The following is a 7809-nucleotide window of genomic DNA, read 5'->3' on the forward strand; positions in this document are numbered from 1 at the left end:
CGTGGAGGCTCGGGGTTGGACGGGACGGCGGCGGCAATGACGTGGCGGGCCGCGATTGGCTGCAACGACGTGGAGGCTGGACATGTCCGGCGCGGATGGACATGTCCGGCGGCGCGGTAGAGAAGGGGCTAGGGTTAGGGGGGATTTGATCCGCGAATTTCGGGGAAGGGGACTAATTTATAGGTAGAAGGAGCTAGGAGAGTCCAAATGAGGAGAGGTTTTCGGCCACGCGATCATGATCGAACGACCGAGAGCATGGAGGGGAGTTTGCTAGGTTTTGGGCCACTTTAGAAGGGGTGTTGGGCTGCAAAGAGAGAGGGGGTTACGGGCTACGCGGTTAACCGTTGGAGTATCAAACGAACTCCAAATGGCACGAAACTTGACAAGCGGTCTACCGGTGCTATACCAAGGCCGCTTGGCAAGACTCGGTCCATTCCGAGAACATTTAACACCCGCACACGAAAACAAGGTCTGAGAGGGGCAACGGGCGCGCGCGAGAGGTCTGGACTCCGAACGGACAACGGAGAGAACCAGGAGAACCCGAACGGATGCAAGTTTTGAAAAACATGCAGATGAAATGCAGATGATAATATGATAAAATGCAACACGCAAGAAAATGACATGGCAACGACGGCGAATAACTAGCAGACACCTGGCGCATCGGATCTGGGGTGTTACAACACTCCTCCACTAACAAGAGATCTCGTCCCGAGATCTTAGGACCGAGACGGAAGGGAAAAGGGATGAGGTGAAACAAGAACTCGAGATAAGGAGCAAAGAATCGAGAGCACTCGAGAAGAAGAGAGGAACAACGATAATGACGAGAATCGAAAGCTCACTGAATCAGATAGACTATGAAACCACTTCGGTTAGAACGAGATAAGAAACGAATAATACTGAAAGGATTTAGGCAGCACTCCGGCTGAATATGGAAAGACTAGAATATGAACTAGAGAGGATGGAATGATACCTGATGAAGACATGACACAAAACCTCCGGAAAGAATTGAAAGAGAATTGAATGAAAAGAATTTAGAAGGATTGAATGGAGTTGTTGAGAAAATCAACAACGAAAGAAGAAGCTTGTTGCGGTCTTATAGATAACATCTCAAGATTATGAGGTGATAACAGGCCACAAACGGAAATGATTGGATAACTGAGAAGAACGAAGAAATGCAAAACTCCACTTCAAAAGAATACGGAGACTTAATTGCACTTCGAGATGAGAAGAAAATATACTTGAACTCCACCAACAAAATCTTGATGAACTCTTGAAGAAAAGATTAAATCATGAAGAACCACCATGAAGAACTCCGGTAACAAAAGGATGATGAGATAGAATGAAAGATGAAAGAATAAGATAAGCGTTGCGATGATTTAGATGGAGGTTCCGACGAAATGGCTGAGGAAATTGAACTCCGGAAAAGAAAAGATGAAAGCACTTGGAACTAGAATTTATTCATCAAGAACAAACTCCGAAGGAAAGGATCACTCACTTGGATGAAATAAGAATAAGATTTATTGTGTGCTTATCCTTCATCAAAAATTAAATTGATGACAAGCAATGGATTTTGCATACTACTTATTCTTCTTAAAAAGGATTGAGAAGTGACATATCACAAACTTGAGAAGGTCTTCATGAACCACCGGCAGGATTCGAAAGAACGAATGAATTAATATGATGACCAAGGAAAACAATCTTGAATGAACCACCGTTAGAATTCGGAAATGACTGACGAAAGAGAATGAATCACCGAGAAGACTTAGAAGAACCAATAAGCAAGAGGGGATTTAGATGCACAAGAACGAAGAGATGACGAGCTGATTGAAGAACACTTGAACGAAACACTGGAATAATTGGATAAAGGTAGCTGAAATGATGCCTCCGGTGAGAAGAAATGGAAAACAACTCCTGACATACTCTGGATGGGTAGAAAAGAATTAACTGACGAATGGAATAATTCGAGAGGATAATATGAAGCTAGAGCCACGAATTTTCGAGAGAACAGACAAGATTGAGAGGGAAAACTCTTCGGTCTTCAAATGACGACGAGAAACACCACCAAAATTACTGAGATACTCCGGGAGAATGAAAAACGAAGGGATTGAGCTGACAATGAAAAGAATTTGAAAATGATCTTGGAAAGGCATGTGACTGATGGAATTCATTCTTACATCACACTTTGAAAAGAATTGAGAATAACTCTGGGGGAATCAGAAGAGTCAGGTAAGATCCTGGGAAAAGACCTGTGGGTTAGGGCCCACTGAAGAGAAAAACACCATTGGAAAGGATTGTTGAAGAGATAGATGATGCACCGGAACAGTTGAAATATTTGAATGAGGTGACAACCTCAAATTAATTCAAACACAGACGAATCTCCTGAGATGTCTTGAGCACTCCGGAAGGATAAACTGGCGAGAGGCGAACGAGCAGGGAAAACACTTGATGCAAGGAACAGAATGTGATCAACCTAAAAAACTTGAATTGAATCCACCGGAAAAGAGATGAAGAATGTCCACAGAGAAGAGAATTCACCGGTTGAAATGATTTACGAAAGACTGAAGAGGTTCCGCACGAGTGAGATTGATTGTCGAGAGAGACTCAGACTCCGGGAAGAAAAAGGGTGGGAGGGCGGGAAAACAAAGGCAACTTGGAAGGGGAAACCAACAAATATCTTGAAGAGAAAACACCGGTTGAAGAAAGCAAAGGCTTCACACGAGTAGGATGGATACTCGATTATGGACTCCGGTTCCGAGAAGAAGAAGGGTGGGTGGGTGGGAAAGAAAACAACTGAGGATTGAACTCAAAGATGAAGAGGCTCGAGTCGACTTGACGAGAAATGCACCGGATAAAAAGAGCTGAGGAACAACTACCCGAAAACCAACTGCGTGATCCTAAAGAAAGTTTGAAAGGGAAGAGGAGTAATTCAAAACACCTATGTCAAGATTCCTTACCAGAGCGACAAAGGGGCTGAGGAGTAAAAAGAATTCCTACTCTCCGATATAACTAGACTCCGAAAAACAGTTTTCTTCTAGACTCAATCGGCCAAACTACACGATCAATCAAGGGGGCTCCTAAGGTCGGTCGAGGCTCTGATACCAACTTGTCACGCCCAATATGTGACCCTATCCAAAAGGAACTCGAAGGTCCCACCAAGGATAGACCCGCATATTGAAACGCTTTTGCAAGGTGGATATCATTACATCAACATTACATAATAGATGGGGATACATACATAAGGCATACAATGCCACATGAATACAACATCACAATACATAAGAGCAGCATCCGACTACGGATGAAACACAAAAAGAAACTCAAATGACATCCACCCTACTAGCCCAGGCTGCCGACCTAGAACCTATCCCCTGATCGAAGAAGCAAAAGAAGAACTCAACGCAAGCAAGCATCGCTCTCGCGTCATGATCATCGCATAACTGAAAGTACATGTAGTCACCATGTGTGGTTTTGGTAATTAAATGACAATCCTAATGGACTAATGTTTGCACTGAGATATACATTTGAAGGAAAGTTCCATTTGCAATGCATGAAGAATATTGGATGAATTGGTGGATGAAATCCATCAACATCTATATATGCATTGAGACTCGATAATGAATGACAATTCCTATGAAGAAACAATGACATCAAGTTATATAGGAAGGTTTGTTCCATGGGTGATGCAAGAAGGATATTGAATGGATTCGGAATGAATGCCATATACATGTAGTTGTGCATCAAGATTAATCATGGAGCAAAGATTAAGGTTGACCAAGATGAAGATCGAAGATTGAATTCAAAGATGGTCAACACACAAGTGCAAATCATGTGCCACGTGAGATCTTGTGGTATGGCAAGAATTTGTCAATTGCGCTTTGTGTACTAACCCATACTATGTGTTGCCTATGTTTTTGAGAGGAGATTCTCATGGGCTCGCATCGAGAGAGATATTTCAAGTGTCTATGAGAGGATGACATCAAGTATTGATGATCATGGTTGACAAGGGCAAGTTCAAGATAACTATCCTGAAGGATTACATGCTTGAAGCTTGTGGATGATCACATGATGGACACATGAAGATAAATACAAAGCAAAGCTTACCACATTGTGTATGGGGGAGCTACTTGAAGACTTCATCAATGTCTTGCCATTCAACTTGATCCAAGAAGAAACTTCAACTTCAAGCTCAAGTGAAAGGCTCGAGTCAAAGGTATTAGTTCCTTCGACGTTAGTGTTGTGGAGTGATGAACACCGAAGGAACACATACACTCAAGAATGGATTATTGATAGCTATGTAGTGTAGACCTTTTATGATTCTTGAGTTATAGGGATCCCGCACTATTAAGAGGGGGTCAAAGGGGTTCGTGATAGATTTGCTCAAGTCAACATCTTCTCTACACAATTCCACTCATATCCTATATAGCAAAGAAAATCCAAAGCCAAATAGGTTACCCAAATACATGATAAAACCTTTGCATATTTTGCATCCTCCATTTTGGTTCATCTTGGGTGGTTCTCTATGTGAGGACCTGGGTTTTTTTCATAGCTTCAAAACGAGCCCAAGATCATCAAAATCGGAGTCCGGATGTAAAAGTTGTGCCTGTTTCAGTTTCTAGGCTGCAGCAGTTTGGTTTGGCCGGATCATTCGGGTCCTCTCCCATATCATTCGGGCTTTGCCTGGATCATCCGGGTTATTCGTAAAATTCATCACAAAAGCTTATTCCGCTAGTCGGATCATCCGGCTACCCACCCGGATCATCCGGGAATTGCCCGGATCATCCAGCTATGTCCCCGGACATCCGGGTATCTACTTCACCACATTGTATATTGACCTTCCCGGATCATCCAGGCATTGACCGGATCGTCCGGGTATGCGTCCAGATCATCCGAGCAGGTCAACAACTGCGGGAAACGTCTCTATTTTCTTTGGGGGTATAAATATCCCTCTCCCACTCCGGGGGAGGGTTGAGCACTTTATCCCAAATCGTCCCAAGAACACAAGTGGCTCCCTCTCACTTCTCCTACACCAAATCTTAGATCCCGGAGAGATTAGTGAGTGTTCTTGAGAGTTGTTCCAATCAAAAGATAGATCCTCTCTCTCTCCCTCTTGTGACCAAAGCAATTCGTGATTTGAGCAAGTCTTGAGCATTTCCCCCTTGATCTTGTTACTCTTGGAGGTTGGAGACTCCTAGGCGGTAGGAGTGCTCCGGTGAGGAATCAACTTGTGATTTGTCCCCCGGAAAGTTTGTGAAGGTTTGGAGGCCGCCTCAAGGTCTACCACTAGTGGTTGAGAATTGCCTTCGTGGTGATATCTCAAGGAGAATAGGGTGAGCCTTCGCGGCGTTGGTGTGTCTTCGTGGTAACATCCACCTCTCTAACGGTGACTAGCTTCCCTCCAAGGAAGTGAACATCGGGATACATCCTCGTCTCCATGACTTTGGTTATCCCTAACCCTAACTCCTTACTTGTGGTTTACTTTGGTCATTTGACCGTGCATTCACTATATCTTGTTGTCCTCATTATATTGTGGTGGTTGATTATATTGTGTTGGCCATTTCCTTATAGAGATTATTTAGGCCTACACTTCATATTCCGCAATTCATACTTGCTACTATTGATATACATTGTGATAGTGTGAATTGCTAACTTGTGTTATAAACTTCCATATATTGTGATATTGCTCAAGTAAGTTTGTGTAACTTACTTGAGTTTGCTTGTATCATTAAATTCCATATATTGTGATACAATTTGTGTAAGCTTGTATTGCTTACTTGTGGTTGTGTGTATTATTCATTTCCATACCTCGTGATATACACTGAGTAAGGTTGTGTGACTTACTTGTGCTTACTCATATCCTGTTGTTCTCATCTTGTTTATGCTAAGTTGTTGGTGCACTTAGTGAGCCTAGTATATTTAGGATTTGTGCTTGAAAAGTATCCACTTAGTTTATTTCCGCATTAGGATATAACCAAATCCGTAAAAGATTTTAAAACGCCTATTCACCCCCCCCCTCTAGGCGACATCGTGGTCCTTTCAATTGGTATCAGAGCTAGGTCTCTCCTTATTAGGCTTAACCGCCTAGAGAGTAACGATGTCGACTAGTGAACTAGTGCACGATGACACATTTTGTTTTAATGGCACAAATTACATTATGTGGAGATTACGCATGCTTTGTCACTTTCGGGCCATGGGTCCAAATGCTTTGCGGATTGTGGTTGTAGGGAATTCAAATCTAAAGGATGGACAATCTCCATCACTTGATGATATGCATCTTGATTGTGAAGCTTTAAGTTTCATTCACCAAGCTATAACCTTCCAGGTGTTCAAGTCAATCTCTTCTTGTTCGTTGGCTCATGATGCTTGGACCAAAATTGAAGATATATATGGTGGGTCCAATCTTCATGAAGACAATATTCTTTTTGGGGAGTTAATGGAGGAGTTCTCCACATTTTTAAATCATGAAGAGCTCTCTATTGCTTCCACCTCCGATTACTTGCATACCCCAACATCTTTCACTTCACCAACATGTGGCATACCACAAGGTAATGACATGGTGAGTCAAGAAATATCCTGTAATGATGGTGTTAATTTCATTTGTGATGATATGCTTGATCTCCCATGTTGCCATGATAGAAATATCGTGATTCCCTCTAGTTCTATTTGTGAAACTAACCATGTAGAGGAAATCAAGAAAAATGAGGCATGCTTGGTTGATGAAGAACCCTCTTCTCCAAAAGAATCATCATCAACCCCTTGTGTTCACATGTGCCTCATGGCAAGAGGTAATGACGAGGTATCATCTTCTCTTAGTGACAATGATGATAGTTGTAATGAGGAAGATGATGAAGTCTGACTCAAAATCTCTATGAGATTGGGAAAACTCTTCGTAGAGCTAAAAACAACACTTATAAAAGGTTCCAAGATGTTCTTGCTTGCTTTCAAAAACGTAATGACTTATTTCTTTACGAGCAAGCAAAAAGTGAACAACTTGAACATGAACTTGCTATGGCTCATCAATGTCTTAGTGACTTGTGGTCTTTAAAAGAAGAGATTGAAGTTACGCATTGTAAACTTAAAGAGGATTTTGAGCCCCTTGACCTTGACTACAAGAAGGTCAAAGGAGAGCTCATCAAACTCTCTAAGTCTCATGAGGAACTTCAAGCTACTCATGCGGAGTCTCTAGCTTCTACATGCTCTTCTCATATTGATAATGATGCTTGTGCTACTAACTCTATCTTGTGTGAAGCATCGATATTAAAAGAAAATGTTGACCTAAGGACTCAACTTGATTTGCTAACTAGCAACTATGGGAAATTGGAAGAAAGTTATGAAAAGCTCTCGGGCACTCATGAGGATCTTATAATCTCTCATGATGGGCTAAAGTTAGCTCATAAGGCTATGTGGACCAAGGTAAAATCGTGTGAGTCTCATGTGGATATTAGCACATCTTTTACTCGAAATGCCTTATTGCCATGTGCTAGTCCTTGCAATTCCTCTCTACATGATATTGGTACATCTTGTGATGAATTGCTCACCATGCCTTGTTGCTCTAACAATGAAGTTTCTACTTCCTCTAGTTCTTTTGTTAATACTAACCTTGTAGAGGAAAATAAAGAGCTCAAGGCCCAAGTCACCAGTTTGAAGAAAGACTTGGAAAAATATTGTGATAATATCTTGATGTGCAAAAGGACCCTCAAGACAAAATTGGACTTGATTTCATCTCCAACAAGAAGAAGTCCAAGAACAAGAAGAAGGGACGAGATCAAGTCAAGAATTCGGCCAACATTATTTGCTTCAAGTGCAAGAATG

This window comes from Triticum dicoccoides, chromosome 1B, assembly GCF_002162155.2.
Source record: "Triticum dicoccoides isolate Atlit2015 ecotype Zavitan chromosome 1B, WEW_v2.0, whole genome shotgun sequence".
NCBI classification, from domain to species: domain Eukaryota; kingdom Viridiplantae; phylum Streptophyta; class Magnoliopsida; order Poales; family Poaceae; genus Triticum; species Triticum dicoccoides.